This window comes from Leptodactylus fuscus, chromosome 1 (assembly GCF_031893055.1).
Source record: "Leptodactylus fuscus isolate aLepFus1 chromosome 1, aLepFus1.hap2, whole genome shotgun sequence".
Lineage (NCBI taxonomy): Eukaryota > Metazoa > Chordata > Amphibia > Anura > Leptodactylidae > Leptodactylus > Leptodactylus fuscus.
Genome location: NC_134265.1, coordinates 217,199,192 through 217,215,755, shown reverse-complemented (window position 1 = coordinate 217,215,755; position 16,564 = coordinate 217,199,192).

Genomic DNA, 16,564 nt, shown 5'->3' with positions numbered 1-16,564 from the left:
ACACATCGTGGTTTTGATGCATTGCTTTTCACAGAAAGTCCTCAGAGGTTTCCACTACAGACGTTCTGCTTCCATTATATCTATAGAAAAACTGCCAGCATTTCTGTAGATATAATTGACATGCTGCGATTTCCAAAACCGCAGTGGCTTCGGAAATTACAGCATTTCCACTGTGCATATTTTTCTGCAATGTGTGGATGGAATCCATCCATTTTGCAGTGACTGTAAAACTGCAGTTTTTACAACGTGGGGCCCCAGCCTCAAAGAGATCTAAGAAGCTGTCTGACCACTCTTTTTGTAATCTATGTTGTCCTAACCACTCATAAAGGCCCCATATAGCGAGCAGGAGCCAAAAACTGCTGCAGGAAAAACCGAGATGGAAACGCATTGCGTTTTTACATGCAGTGCTTTTCACGGAAGGTCCACAGACTTTTCCTGTGTTGACTTTCTGCCTCTGTTATATCAATGCGGGAAATGTCAGCTTTCTGTATGCTGTATAATTGACATGCTTTGATCTACAAAAACGTGAGCATTTTTGAAAGCACAGAATTTCCGCTGCAGATTTTTTCTGCAGTGTGTGTATAGGATTAGCTACAATCCCATCCACTTTGCAGGTATTATAAAACACTGCAGTTTTTGCCGTGTTTACTCTACGTGGGTCCCAGCCTCAAGCTGAATGAAGCTAAAATCTTACCAAACAGCATAAACAAGTATTTATGAGAGGTTAGGACAACATAAATAACATAGAAGGAGCCATCAGGCAGCTTCTTAGATGGATCTCAGTTGAAAGAAGAGACAGCAACATGCAATACATGAGAGCAAACTAAGACTGCAGAAGAAATAGTAAACCAATAATATATATGAAAAAATACTAAAAGAAAAATTGCAATAAACGTGGACATACCCTGTAAAGGGGTAGTCCAAGAAAAACATGCTGACCTGTCCACATTTTTTTTTTCACCAACTCTGGGCTACAAAGAAAAATAGTTTGTTCCTGGACAATCCCTTTAAGGAAGCTGCATTAGGAAATTAAGAGTGGGGGCACCGTTGTTCTAAAGGATTATATATATAATGCTCAAAAAAAGGGAACACTCAAATAACACATCTTAGATCTGATGAATGAAATATTCTGATTGAATACTTTCTATACAAAGTTGAGTGTGATGACAACAAAATCACACAAAAATCATCAATGGAAATAAAATTTATTAACCAATGGAGGCCTGGATTTGGAGTTCCCCCCCAAAAAATTAAAGTGGAAAAACACACTACAGGCTGATCCAACTTTGATGTAATATCCTTAAAACATGTCAAAATGAGGCTCAGTAGTGTGTGTGACATCCATGTGCCCCTATGACCTCCCTACAACACCTGGGCATGCTCCTGATGAGGTTGCGGATGGTCTCATGAGGGATCTCCTCCCAGACCTGGACTAAAGCATCTGCCAACTCCTGGAAAGTCTGTGGTGCAACGTGACGTTGGTGGATGGAGCGAGCGAGACATGATGTCCCAGATGTGCTTAATCAGATTCAGGTCTAGTGAATGGGCGGGCCAGTCCATAGCGTCAATGCCTTCATCTTGCAGGATCTGCTGACACACTCCAGCCACATGAGGTTTGGCATTGTCCTGCATTAGGAGGAACCCAGCATATGGTCTCACATTGGGTCTGAGGATCTTATCTCAATACCTAATGGCAGTCAGGATACCTCTGGCGAGCACATGAAGGGCTGTGCGGCACACATATACGCACACAGTCACTGACAAAATAAAATAATACATCCAGATAGAAGTGAGGGATTGCTGTAAAACTTGCAGGTATGTCAGAAATGTAAATAATTACTAGTGTGGTCTGGTAAGATAATGGGTCTTACTACAAGAGCATGTAAAAAGTGATTCCACTGCCCCGACCGCCCTGGAGACAGAGTTTCTTCGCCCCGTGGTGCCGACTCGGGTTCTCTCCATCTTATACGATATCCTCCTAAAGGCCTCTGCCCCGGGTCTCCCTCCATTTACCATGGACTGGGACTCTGACCTGTGCTCCCGTTTATCTGCTGCTGATTGGGAACGCTCCTTTATATTGACTCACAAACTGCCTATGCCCTGTAGTGCGCAGGAGAAAAATTATAAAATCTTGTCTCGCTGGTACCGTTGTCCGACCCTTTTGCACCGCATTTTTCCTTCTGTGTCGGAGGAATGTTGGCGCTGTGGATCCGCGGTGGGATCCCTCCTTCATATTTGGTGGGACTGCGGAAAGATTCAGGAGTTTTGGTCGTCTGTCTTCTCCCTGTTCCCTGTACTCTAAGGTTAGTGGTCGCTTTGTGTCCCCCCCCCCCCCCCCAATTGGCCCTCCTCTCTCTTATTCCTGGAAAGATTTCTAGGGTAAAGGGTGACTTGCTATTCCACTTTCTTACGTCTTCCAGAACGGTCATTCCACGCCATTGGCGCAGCACAGTAGCTCCCTCCTTGTCAGAGTGGCTCTGAGAATTCCTCCTAATTGGGAGGATGGAAGCTTTAGTCGCGGAAGACCTCGTGGACTCGTCTAAATTTGAGACCTTCTGGTGGCCGTGGATCATATTTCAGGATTCGTCTGAGTTTTCCTCTCTTTTCCCCTAATTTTTTCGGTTTGTTCCTTTTTGGGGTCTTTTTTTTTTTTTTTTTTCTTTCTTGGCGTCTTATTGTCCTTCTTCTTACCTCTATGTCAATTGATGTTTTCTTTCTCCCCCTTTGTTTTCCGTCCTTGTGGTATATCGTCCTCCCTCAGTTCTGTGTCTTGTTGGTCCCACTCTTGGGACCGTGTTGCGCCTGTGGATGCGCCTTCTGTGTTGTTTGGTGTCGTATGCTCATGGTGCATGTTCATCTTATTTGGCCCACTTCGGGCGATGTGTGGTTGTTCCCAGGATATTAGATCTGCCCATGGTTGGTTCTAATTTTGCATTATTGCAATACCCAGTGACTTTGTGTGTTCCTTTTTTGAAAATTTCAATAAAATTCAGTTTACACATAAAAAGTGATTCCACCACTCTGAGGCTTAGGCTCCACTTATCGAACCACAGCCAAAAAGTGCAGTGAGAAAAAATATGGCTGAAAGGCACTGAGGTTTTTCCTGCAGTGCTTTTCAAAGAAAGTCCGCAAAGTTTTCCTCTGAGGACTGTATGCTTCAATTATACCTATATGGAAACTGCCAGCGTCTAATTGACATGCTGCCATTTCCTAAAACGCAACGATTTTGCAAATCGCAGCTTGTCCACTGCAAATTATTTTCTGCAATGTGTGGATGGGATTAGCCATAATCCCATTCACTTTTTTAGGGACTGTAAATCGTCGCATTTTTTGCATTTACACTATGAGGGCCAGGGGCGGACAGTAGGACGCCGATGAGTTGAAATCGGGACATGCCGACCGGGACCATTTTGTTATTTCCGGGGACCATTTTGTTATTCCCGGTATCCACATGGTGGATGGCCTGGTCGTTTCTCCCGGGCTTCCGGAGAACAGACAAGGAAAGGAGTGCAGAACTTCGTTGAACTGGAATCGCTGGGCCTCTGCTAGCAGGGGGTTCACCTGGGCCTTCCCGGGGGACTCCCCTCCCCTAAAATGAGCAAGCAAGTCAACAAGGCCGACCTCCCCCCCCGCCTCTAGCAGACTACACACTGGAAAGGCACTGGCTTCCCGGTCATGATAACCCTTCATCATGTTGATATGGAAGACCTTGCGCCTGTTCCAGTCCGGATCAATCGTGACCAGATAGCTGTTGACCTGCTGGTGCACGACGTATGGACCAGCCCACTTTGCCTGAAGCTTGTCAGGGGGCTCTGGGTCTAGGACCCATACCTTCTGCCCTGGCTGGTAAGTTTTCTCGCAGGCATTCTGATCATACCAGCGCTTCTGGTCGGCCTGGGCCTGGACCATGTTGTCATGCACCAGCTGCGCCATAGTCTGCATTTGGTCACGGAATCGCAGGACATACTCCACAACTGGCACACCTGGGATGGCTGAGTCTCCTTCCCACAACTCTTTCACAAGAGCTAGGGGCCCACGTACATGTCTCCCATACAAGAGCTCAAAGGGGGAGAACCCCGTCGAGGCTTGAGGCACCTCCCGGTAAGCGAACAACAGGTGCGAGAGATACAGCTCCCAGTCGGGCCCATGGGACTCGACTAACATCCGAAGCATCTGCTTCAAGGTGCCATTGAACCGTTCACAGAGGCCATGTGGGGTGGTCTGTGGGTGGTACGGGCTGGTCACCAGATGTTACACCTCTGTTACCCTACACAGGCCTTGCATCAAGGCAGACATGAACTGGGTACCTTGGTACGTGAGCATCTCTCTGGTAAACCCAACAAGGGAGAAGATGCCTACCAGCACCTTAGCCACTTCATCAGCCCGGGTGGAGGACAGCGCAACAGCTTCTGGGTATCTAGTAGCGTAGTCTACTACCGTTAATATGTAACATTTCCCAGTTCGGCTGGGAATGGACAGGGGTCCAATGAGGGCGGTGGAAGGAGCAGCCCCGGAAATGGGGTACCTTCCACCTCTTTAGCCCGCTGGCTGTGGGTGACCACTACGACCGCTACATCTGCAGTCGGTCCCAGACCCAGAGTGTCCCTGAGACCTTCATGACTCACCTGACCACCTGGTACATCAAGAACAGTTACAGGAAAAATATCAAAATTGGCATTGACTGCATTATCATTAGCATCTTCAACGTTAGCAGGCAGAGTATCACAACCATTTTGAGCAACTTCCACCCCATAATGGGATACCAGGGGCCCTAAGTTGGTCCCCAACAGTACATTAGCTGGCATGTCAGGCATCACCCCCACGTCCCGCATTTGTTTTCCCGCATCCCAGTCCAGATGGACCCAAGTCATGGGCATGGTGTGACGTTCTTGTCCAATACCCCTCAGGGTCAGAGTTTTCCCAGGGATAATACTGTCCAGAGGGGCCACATCAGATTGCACCAGGGTTACATCCGCCCCAGTGTCCCGAAATACTATGACCACTTTATCCCCCACAGTAACCGGTTGACGATTAGCATTGGATGGAGCCCCCAAACCCCCAACCAAATACACAGATGGGCCAGCTGCAGTAGACCGGGGAACAGGGCGGTCCTTAGGGCGGTTGGGGCACTCCTGCCTGATATGTCCTGGCTGGTTACAGGCATAACACCGCCGGACCTCTCCTTGGGGCTTGGAGGAGGTCGCCAGGGTGCCCACAGTTTTTGGGGCAGGGGAAGTAGGGGGACCCCTCGGGGCCGAGTTTGTCTTACTCTCCCCTCCAGCCGTTGCTGGCAGGCTTCTGAGACATCCAGTTGGTGACATAACGATCTGCCAATGCTGCAGTAGCATGAACATCCTTGGGTTTCCGGTCCAAGATGTACTGTTGCACCTCCTAGGGAAAGATATTCAACAACTGTTCATGGAGCATAATGTCGGCGAGTTCTGCCTTGGTGGTGACGGTTTTGTCATCCGTCCACTGCTGGAACCACACGCACATCCGGGCCGTTGCATCCGCAAAGCTCTCCGTAGATTTCTTCTGTATACCCCGGAACTTTAGGCGATATGCCTCTGGTGTGAGCTGGTCGATCAGCGCTGCTTTGAGAGACTTATAGTCTTGGTCTCTGTCGGCTGGTACACTCACGTAGGCATCCAGCGCTTTACCTCTCAGCCGAAGAGTCAAGTAACGGACCCATTCTGCTTCTGGGAGTTGATTCTGTTTGCACACCTTTTCAAATCCCTGCAAGAACCTGTCCAAGTCTCGATCTGGCTCCAAGACTGGAAAGTCCTCTTGGCGAGGCCTCTGTGCACGGCTATCTTGGCCTTGAGAAGGGCTGGTAGACCTCTGCAGCTGGGCCATTTCTAACTGATGTGCCCTCACAGATGCTGCCTCTTCTCTTTCCGTCTGACGCTCTGCTGCGCCTCTCGCAGCCCTTTGTTATTCATGGATCAACATTAACGTCACTGGGGCCCAACTGTTGTAGGGCCAGTTGCAAAGAAAAGTCCATCCCATCCATAGACCTGGGACTGCTGGGTCCATTAGGAGAATTAGTCCTAGGCACGAGGAGTTCTGCTGTGCTTTTCTCCGTACCTTGCACAGCGGCTTCTGTCTGCTCACCAGCCATCTGCTCAGTGCCACAGGATTCAAGTTGTTGCAACTCCCTGGTTCTGCTCCTCAGACCGCTAGCCATCCACAGGACGGTCTTACAGAACAGAGGATAGGATAGACAAAGAGAAAGAAGGAAACAGCACTGAATCACACTTTTTCACCGTATATACAGCTTGTTCTAGTACCGAACTCGAATCATAGGATTGCCTCAACAATCCCCAATGCTTGAGTTATACAGAACCCACAACACTGTTATCCTATATCCCACCACTGCCATCAATGTGAAGGATCTCGCCTAAGCCGCTTTGACCCAACCTCTGGCCTACCTGGCCTTGCCACAGGCAAAACTGCGATCACCTTCTTATCTTTACTATCCGCTCTCAACCTGAGAGAGGGACCGGGTCTTATAGGATAATATGAGACGAGCCTTCTAAAGTTTTATATTTATTAACACAAGTGGGTCAATACTAGACAACCAACATACATAGAGATATATGCTAACGGATACAAGCTTATATGGTTACAGAAAGGTATGTTACAGTGCAGTAAGATAAAAAGAATAAAAGATTAGAAACAGAATTATAATACCATGTTGGGTCTCCGGAATTTACCTCATGAAATCCAGGACACAGTCCTTTAGAGTCCATAAGTAGTTAGAGTCCATAAGTAATCCTTAGGTGGTAAGGTTTTGACTCCCCATTAGCAGAATAGCTCAGGGTGCATGGTATCTCCATAGGCAATAGAGACCTTAGATCCAAGGGATTAGCTTCCACAGCATCACAGCACTTCGTGACACATCCCAGCAGTCCAGGAAGAACAACAAGAGCCTGGGGTCTTGTCATGTGTGACAATATATCTCCACTCAGCCCCCTCCCACGATGAGGTCAGCAAGGTGGTCAGCTCTCCCCCTCACCTTGTACCAGTATTACTATATATGGTCATAACTCTTTGAAAGTCTCCTATGGAGTCAGCTTGTCTGCTAAAAGGTGATAGCAAGGCTCTCAGTCCACTGATCCCAGACACCCCCTGCTAAGAATAATGAAGTTAGCACAATCATGATAATGCCATGCCCAGGTTGAGACAAAGGGATGAGCCAAGCTACTTCCAGGGAGGAATTAGGCTTGGACAATTTGACACGGTCTCTGGCATCGTGCTAATCAGGTAGAGTAAATTAACAGGGCAAAAGGGAAATATGTCTGAGAAGGCAGTGAAAAAAGACCATAACTCTGGGCCATTCATCACAGGGATCCTATCATTCAATCACTTTTTTTTCTCCCTAACACATTGGAATAGCCTTAAGAAAGGCGATTCTTCTCCTACCTTTCGTTGTCTTCTCGGCGCCGCCATTCGCCTAAAATCCTGTTTTTTCTCGGTATGTAAATGAGTTCTCACGCAGCACTGGGGGCAGGCCCCAGCACTCAAACAGCACTGGGGGCATCCCCAATGCTGCCAGAGAACTCTCCAGCGCCACCTACATCTTCTTCTGCTCACGGCCACAAGAAAAATGGCCGCTTACATAGTATTGTAAGCGGCCATTTTCTCGTGGCCAGCGGGCATGCGCAGTCAGCTTGCCCGAGGCCTAGAAGTTAGAAGCCGCCACCAGAAGAAGACGCGTTGAAGACCTTCAGCAAATTAGGACCAGACTCTCCAAAGAGAAGTACAGAGGCAGCGCTCACCCAAAAAGACTTTATTTGGTAACAGTACAACGCGTTTCGAGCCAATCTTGCTCTTTCTCAAGTGCATATAGATAACCTTAAAATTACACAAATACAACAATAAGTAGAAAAAAATATAGACAAAAGGATAAATATTACACTAAAATGTCAGATGGTTGAACCCTTATGTACGTAAAATATTTACAATCCCAAACATTGAAGACCTTGTTCCAGAAGAAGATGGAGGCGGAACTGGAGAGTTCTCTGGCAGCATTGGGGACGCCCCCAGTGTTGTTTGAGCGCTGGGGCCCGCCCTCAGTGCTGCGAAAGAACTCATTTACATACCGAGAAAAAACGGGATTTTAGGCGAACGGCGGCGCAGAGAAGACAACGAAAGGTAGGAGAATAATAGCCTTTCTTAAGGCTATTCCGACGTGTTAGGGAGAAAAAAAATTGATTGAATGATAGGATCCCTTTAAGTGTTAGATATTGTCATTTTTAGCGTGTCCCCCCCCCCTCTTTTCTCCTCAGGTGTATTCAATTGCTGTTGGTTTATCCAGGATTCCAGAACCTTCTGTTGCTGGGCAGATTTTTCCAGTAGCAATAGTAATTGGCAATTTGGATCCAGTGGTGGGAAAATTCAGCTTTAAAAAGGAGATCTCACTGTGGTCAAGAAGTTGTTCCTGTGAAAGAGCTGTGAACCTGAGTCCATGGAAAAACTTCTGAAGGAGCTGATTACAAGAGTGGAGTGTAGATGAAAAGAACTGGCTGTGGAGCTCCCTGGAAGAACCTCAGCCTGGTAGCAGCGGTGCGGAGCCAGCGGCAAGAAGAAAAGGAGTGCAGAGGCTTTCTTGGAGCAGAGACGGCACGAGAGAAGAAGAGGACAATAGGGGTGAGACAATCTATCACTTCCTCTCATCCCCTCTTATCTAATATAGCAGATAATGCTAGCTTAAATTTAATTTCTGGTGTCATGAAAGTCTTTTTGAGTATAGTGAACAAGCTGGTAGTTAATTCACCAGCTAAATATATGGTCTACTAATGTTCCTACCAAGGGTATTGGTGTCCTGGAGATTATTACTAAATAAGTTTTGCCTTGTACTGTTTCGCCATTGGGTTGCAATTAGTAGTTAAGGAGCGAATATGGCGAAAAGAGTATATTGAATTGTTTTCAACTGTGTGGTAAAGTGTACGGTAAGGTGGTGGAGGGAGTGTATATCTCTCCTGGTTTCCTCAGCCAGGCGAGATAAAGGAAAGACAGAGCAATCATGTTCTAGCAGAGCATAGTCTGCTGGAGCTCTTGTTCCTTACATGGGCTGGCTTTTCTGGACTGGAGGGCAGGTTGGTAGTGGGAGCCTTCCAGTCCACACCCTTACTCCACCACGGGTTTTGCCCTGAGCCCGGGACAGTCACAGGTGAGGCTTCCTTAGGGCTATTTACTGGGGAAGGAAGCTCAGTTAGGAGCCTGATACACACAAGGAGTGTGTGAGGAAAACACTCCTGAGGAAAAACAGGTACCTTGTGGACTTGGACCTGCTAATATGGTGACTCAACCTGCTGTCGGTCAGATAGGTAACCTACTGTAGGTCAGAGAGGTAACCTACTGTATAGCTAGAGCCGGACAAGGCTTAGGTTTTGTTTGTTGTTTTGTTTCTTTGCTGGCACAGTGTTTTATGCCGAATGCCCAAATAAAACACTGGACTTGTTTATTCTACTACCTGTCTGCATGGTGTCATTGCCGTTCCCAACTGTGTGAGCTGAACCCCTTACAACTGTTAAAAACCCAATTGTTAAGAAAATTAAATCTGATAAGAAAGAGGATGATAAAAAAACAAGGTCCTCTGAGGTCTTTTAATAATTGGTTACAGGCATTTTGTATATTTGTATCTGTGTATGGTGAGAGAAGCATACCGTCATACCGTGCTAGAAGCATACTGTCATTATGGCAGTATGGTTTGATTCCAATATGATAAGATGATTCGCCAAAAAATTGTGGTATTCCCGTCAATGGGGCACTAAGCTTAGGGTTAAGTTTAAAGCTTTCTCAAAAATCAATACGTGTGACACAATCTAATGCCTTGTCTACTAATGTTTTTAAAAAGTTTTTTTTTGCCTACAGTGAGGCTCAATGCAAATGGTTGGTTAACTGCAGATATAAACACAAATGGTTATTTAGTGAGGGGGGCAGTGTCAGAGTTATAAGAAGGCCAACCAATTGCAGCAATCCCTTAACCCCCTCCCGACATCCGCCGTAATAGTACGGCGCTGCCGGGAAGGACTTCCCGCAAACCGCCGTACTAGTACGTCGGCTTCATGGTGCACATAGAAACTGTGTGTGCACCATGCCCTGCGGGTGTCAGCTGTATGTTATGGCTGACAATGCCCTGTAACACCCGCGGTCGGAACCGGGTCCGATCGCGGGTGTTAACCCCTGAGATGCCGGTGGTCAAACATGACCGCCGGCATCTCAGGGGTTTCAGTATACTATGGTGTCGCTCGGCACCCCCCGCGACGGTTTCGGGGGGTGCCGATGTTCGTAGGGGGCAGCCCTATGGTCTGATCAGTGACCCCGGGTCTGCCCCATCACTTACCTCCACGTACCTGGTTGATCCTGCCCAAAGGAAGCTGTCAGCCTGTGCGTCCACACAGGCTGACAGCTTCCTCTACACTGCAATACATGTGTAACACGTGTATTGCAGCGTATATCTAGTGAAGCAGAGATCAGCAGATCACTGCTTCAATCCCCCATGGGGACAGAAAAAAAAAGTTATAAAAAAGTAAAAATAAAAAAGTTTAAATAAGTTTAAAATAAATTAGAAAGAAATAAAGCCCCAAAAAGCCCTTTTCCCCATATAAAATGTTTTATTATGTAAAATAAAGAAAAATAGAAAAAAACATTACATATTTGGTATCACCATGTCCGTAATAACCTGAACAGTAAAATTAAAACATTTAACCCGAACAGCGAACGTCATACGTACAAAACGTAGAAAACCGCACAAAATAATGATTATTCACCACCTTTCCCTTACAAAATGTTCAATGAAAAGTAATCAAATGGTCAGATGAAAACCAAAATGGTACCAATAAAAAGCAGAGGTCATCCCGCAAACAAATAAGAGCACAACCAGCTCTGTCTAGCGAAAAATAAAAATGTTATGCCTTACAGAAGATAGCAATGCAAAAATAATTAATTTTTTACCTAAATTGAATTTTATTCTGCACAAATAGCAACGCATTAAAAAATCATATAAATGAGGTATCGCCGTAACCGTACTGACCTGCAGAATAAAGGTAACATGTTACTTATGCTGTACTCTGCACGGGAAAAAAAAATGCTAAAAAGCAATGCCAGAATTGATGTTTCCTTTTACATCCCACCCAGAAAGAGTTAATAAAATGTAGTCAATAAGTTACAGGCACCCCAAAATGGTGGCATTGAAAAATACATCTAATACCGCAAACACCAAGCCCTCATATGGCCACATTGCCAGAAAATAAAAATAAAAATCTAGCTTGTACAATATGAAGACAAAAACCCCAAAAGTTGCCAAATCATTAGGACATAAGTGGCTGCGACTAGAAGGAAATGTATAAGCTGTGCGAGCGTTTTCAGGGGACACCCCATATTTAGAGCTTATGAGAGATAATACACCAGCGCTGATCCCCAGAATGCCCCTCTTCCCCATCCGTGTCATAGGAGCTAGTGGGAAAATAGAATGGGATTTGGTGTACCCAATTTACTCCGCACAGCTTACATATTCACTTCGGGGTTACTAATGCTCACGACATCACTTGATAAATTCTTTGAGGGGTGCGGTTTTCAAAATGGGGTCACTTTCTAGAGGTTTCCACTGTTTTGACACCTCAAGGGCTTTGTAAATGCGACATGGTTTCTGAAACTGATCACAGACAGATCTGCCCTCTAAAAGCTCCTTGGTGCGCCTTCCCTTCTGTGTCTCGCTGTGCGTCCATATATTAGTTTACACCCACAAGTGGGGTACTATGGTAGTCTGGAGAACTTGCATAACAAATTGTGGGATTTGTTTTCTCTTTTAACCCCTTGTGAATGTGCAAATTCTAGGGCTAAACGAAAATATTAGTAAAATAAAATCAAATTTGAAAATTTCACCTCCATTTTGTATTAATTCCTGTTAATCACTTATAGGGTTAAAATACTAGGTATATGTTTTGGCTTATTTAAGGAGTGCGGTTTTGAAAATGGGGTGATTTATGGGGGGGGGGGGTTAATACAAGGGTCTTTCAAAACCCCTTCATAACTAGTCCCTTTAAAAAATTTGGAAATTTTAGAAATTTCTTGAAAATTTTGAATATTGTTGTTTCACTTGTAAACCTTATAAAAAAAAAAATAAATAAAAGGGTGACTAAAGTTTGATGCCGACATAAAGCAGAGATCTTGGACATGAGATTTAGGATATAATTTTGGCGGTCTGACTATCTGTATGCAATGCACATCATTTCAATCTTTATAAAATGCATATTTTTCAAAATTTCCACCAAATTTCCTATTTTTTCATAATTAAACACAAAACATATCAACCAAAATTTACTACTAACATGAAGTATAATGTGTTATGACTAAACAAAGTTATTGCCACATAAAGTGACACGTCAGTTTTGAAAAATCGAGCTTGGTCAGGAAGTCAAAAAAGTGCCATTGGCGGGAAGGGGTTAATACCAAAGAACAGCTCTCAAAGATCCTGGATGCCAGTGAAGCTAATAAAGCTGGTACTGTGCTGTTTCACCTAGGTGTAATCATACGGTTCATATAGATTGCATTCTTTTTAATCTTTGCTGCCACCTACTGTCCTTTTCTGTATGGCAGCCTGCAGTTAATTAATTCTGCACATATCTTCACTTCCATTTTCTCTAGAAAGACACACTTGGACTGAGCTGTAGAAGGTATCAGTTTTCGACCACTTACACACATAATTAGTTGCTCACACTTGTACCATCCTGCTTGTTACACCTGTATTCCTGGAGAAGTTCTGCATTACCATCACATGCTGTATGTCCAGTCTTCCAAATAAACAAGTCTGAACTTCACAATCCCCGGTGTGCATCATATCTCCGGATGCTGAGCAACATGGTCCTGTCTGCCCTGCATTGAGGAAACGAAGGTAGGAACTCTCCCAGCCCCTATCCACTTACCACATCTTCATTCGCCTCATGTGGGGACAGAACAGGTACCATGGCTTGGGTTGTACCCAGACAGGGAGAAAGCAGAATACATTTTTAAAGGTTTTGATGTCAGTTATGAAATCCCAAGTTATGAAGCTCATGGTTGTCAATGGGCTGAGAATTTAAAATCTGTTGAAAAATACCAGAACATGGTAAAGGAAAAATTGATGAAGAGGTTGAAGCCGGTAGAACAGAAGAACCATTTTCATCCCCTACTTTTAAAAATTTGAGATTGTCCCCTTTATGTGTTGTTCTTAAAAAGAGCCGAATACTTCTATTGATTAATACATCACATATCATATCCTGAGAAAAATTCATTGAATTATGAGGTGGATAAGTAAAAATTTTCTGTGAAGTATGCGTCATTTGAACAGGCTATTAAATTGTTGCAGCTTTTTGGGGAAAAAAACGCAATATTGGCTTAGGCAAATATTAAATCTGCTTTTCATCTTCTTCCTGTTAATCCTTCTGGCTTTAACTCATTAGGTTTGCAATTTAATGGTGAGTTTGACTTTGATAAGTGCTTACCAATAGGTTTTTCTTTACAGTGTTTTTATTTTGAGTCCTTTTCTACGTTTTTGCACTGGGTGTACAAAGTTAAGTCCCAGATGGAGGCGTTATTCACTATCTAGTGACTTTTTGTTCATTGGTAATGCATATTTGGATGAATGTTATAGATTGTTAGATAATTTTATTGCGTTTTTTTGGCATTCCTTTAGTAGTTGAAAAGAGTTTTTCCTAGTAAATCTGGAGAACACCACAAAAAAATGCTGTGTTTTACAGTCACTGCAAGGTGGATGGGATTCTAGCGAATCACATCTACACTTTGTGAAAAAATATGCACAGCGGACATGCTGTGTTTTTTCAAAACGGTTGCAATTTTGAAAATCGCAGCATGTCAATTATACCTAAAGAAACAACAGTGGTTTCCCTATAGCTATAATGGAAGCAGAAAGTCCAAAGAGGAAATCTCTGCAGACTTTCTGGGATATGTGCTGCTGGAAAATCCGCGATGCGTTGTTGCCACCTTCTTTTCTGCAGTGCTTTTATGCTTTGGCCCGCTACATGGGGCCTTAGCCTTACTAGGTTTATTGAATTGTACTTCAAAAATAATCCCGATAGGCAGAGTTTTTTTTCAAAAAGATTGTACCTTTCTACCAGGGGACTAAATTCTCCAGCTGCTCACATTAGAATTACTAGGCCTATGAAGGAGGCTATGTCACTCTGCATTGAATTCTTAGCCAAATTTAACAGTCATAACCTCTGCCAAAGTGAATTTGACGACATGCAACTCTGAATTTATTTATGGATTGTGTAGATTATGGCTGTTATTTTAATAGTCACTGCACATCTGACGCATGGCTTGTGAGTTGGATAGCTAATAAAGTCACAACAAGTATAGTTTTATTGGAATTTTTTTCCAGTTTTGGCAGCCATAGTAATTTGGGGTAGTCAGTATAAAGTACAGGAGAATTTTATCATTGACAGACAATAAGGGGTAGTTTTTTTTTTAATCAATACCTTACCTTCAAAATGTGAGCTGGTGATTAAATTATTAACACAATTGACATTAAGCTGTCTAAAATTGAATATAGGGGGGCGTGGCCTAACCATGGCAGAGTAAAGACGCTCACTCTCTGAGCTCCGCTTCCCTGAATCCCCGGGCCACCTGTCACTTACCTCCAACCGGCTCCTTTTTCCCTTCTGGATGGGGAGGAATAGACGTGGACCGGCCAGGTCCTCTTCTCAGCCGCCGGCAGCGGTCTCATCGGCTGCAGGGCTCCAGCGGCTGTTCGGCGCTCCGGGTACCACGCTGAACGGCTCTTCCAAAATGGCGCCGGCCTCCTCTTCTCCGGACCCGGCGGCGCTCGCGGGCGGGCATGGAAGCCCTGTCCTGGTTGGCTCCTCAGGTACAGCATGCCCTCCGGATCGCTCCATGGCTTCCCTGAAACCCAGCACGGAGCGTGCCTCTCCAGGGGACTCACAGGGAGACCTGCAGACTTCCTCCATGGTGCTGCCACGTGCGCTCACAGGTACTCCCCCCTCCCCCCCTGCATCTACTTCTAGGCTGGATATGGACTGGCCTTCCCTGCCTTCCTCCCCTGCGGCCATGCCTTCTCCTAAGGCTCACAGCACCCCGGAGCCCCGGCAGCAGCCTTCCCAACCTCACTCTGTACTTGGGGCACGGGGCACCCTGGATATCCCCCTCCTGTGGCCTCCCAGTGGACCACCATCTTCCTCAGGACCTCAGGGTCCCTCTGCTGCTCCTCCTGGTAATGCTGCTCCAGGCCCCGACATCTCCCTGGCTTCTCCTCTGCTGCTCCCTGGTGTCGAGGTGACCCCCCTGGGTGACGCGTTGGGGGAATTGCGTCGTCTCAGTGCTGCTCTTGGCTCTATTCCCACCAAGGCTGACATGGAAGCGTATGTTTTGAGACTGGAACGGTCATACAAGGCCGAACTGTCTGCAGTGTCCTCCTCTGTGAAGCGCTTGGAGCACCGCGTGGCGGCGGTTGAGACTTCTGCCTCGGCTAATTCTGCTCAGCTCTCTGTCCAGGACTCTGTGCTTCAAGCGCACTCCCGGCAACTACAACGTTTGTCTGATACTATTGATGACTTGGAGAATCGAAACAGACGGAACAATATCCGTGTACGGGGTCTCCCAGAGTCTGTGGATCATAAGCAATTGGATGAGACTTTGCGTTCTGTATTTAACTCACTGCTGGGTGAACCTGTGGACTCCCCCTTGGAACTTGATCGTGCCCATCGGGCACTGGGACCGCGGGCCCCTAGTTCTGATTTGCCTAGAGATGTGATATGCCGTGTACACCGTTATCAGCTGAAAGAGGCTATTATGCGCAAGGCCAGGGATTCTGAGCAGATTTTGTACCAAGATCATCCCTTGTCGCTTCTTCCTGACTTCTCCAGGCTCACCTTGGCCAAACGTCGTGCTCTCAAGCCATTACTGGATGTTCTGATTCAACACCGTATCCCGTATTCCTGGGGGTTCCCGTTTCGTCTGCAAGTCCGCAAAGATGGCCGTCTGCTTTCTCTTCATCACCCTGACGAGATCCCTTCTTTTATGCTGGCTCTCGGCCTACCTCCCGTAGATGTCCCCGGCTGGCCTTCCTCTTCAGGTGCTCCTCCTGCGCTCCCTCCGGCAGGAGTTCGACGCAAGTCCCGCCAGCGCAGACGATCCCGTTCCCTTGCCTCTGCTGGTGCCGCTGCAGTTCAGGACAATCCTCCACCTTGATTTTGACCTGGCTGGTCTATGTTACTTATTGCATTTTTTTTTCAGTTTCCTCTTTTTTATCCGGTTGGATTTCTCTTTGTCATGTGACTGTTGTTGTGTTATTTGGCCCGGGGTCTCCGGGTAGGGGCGGTGCCGTTCTGTTTAGGCTCGTCTCCCACCGGGGTCCTCGCGCTACTCAGTAGTGCGATTGTGAGGCTTTTTTTTGTCACCCTTCCCCACCTTTTCTAGGGAGGCTCCTCCCCCACTTAGTGGTTTGTTTGTTTTTTTTTTCTCTTGTTTGTGTTTGTTCCCTTGTTCATTTTCGTTCTTCTGTTTCTTTGTTTTTGTCTAGTTTTGTCCTTGTCCTCTATTT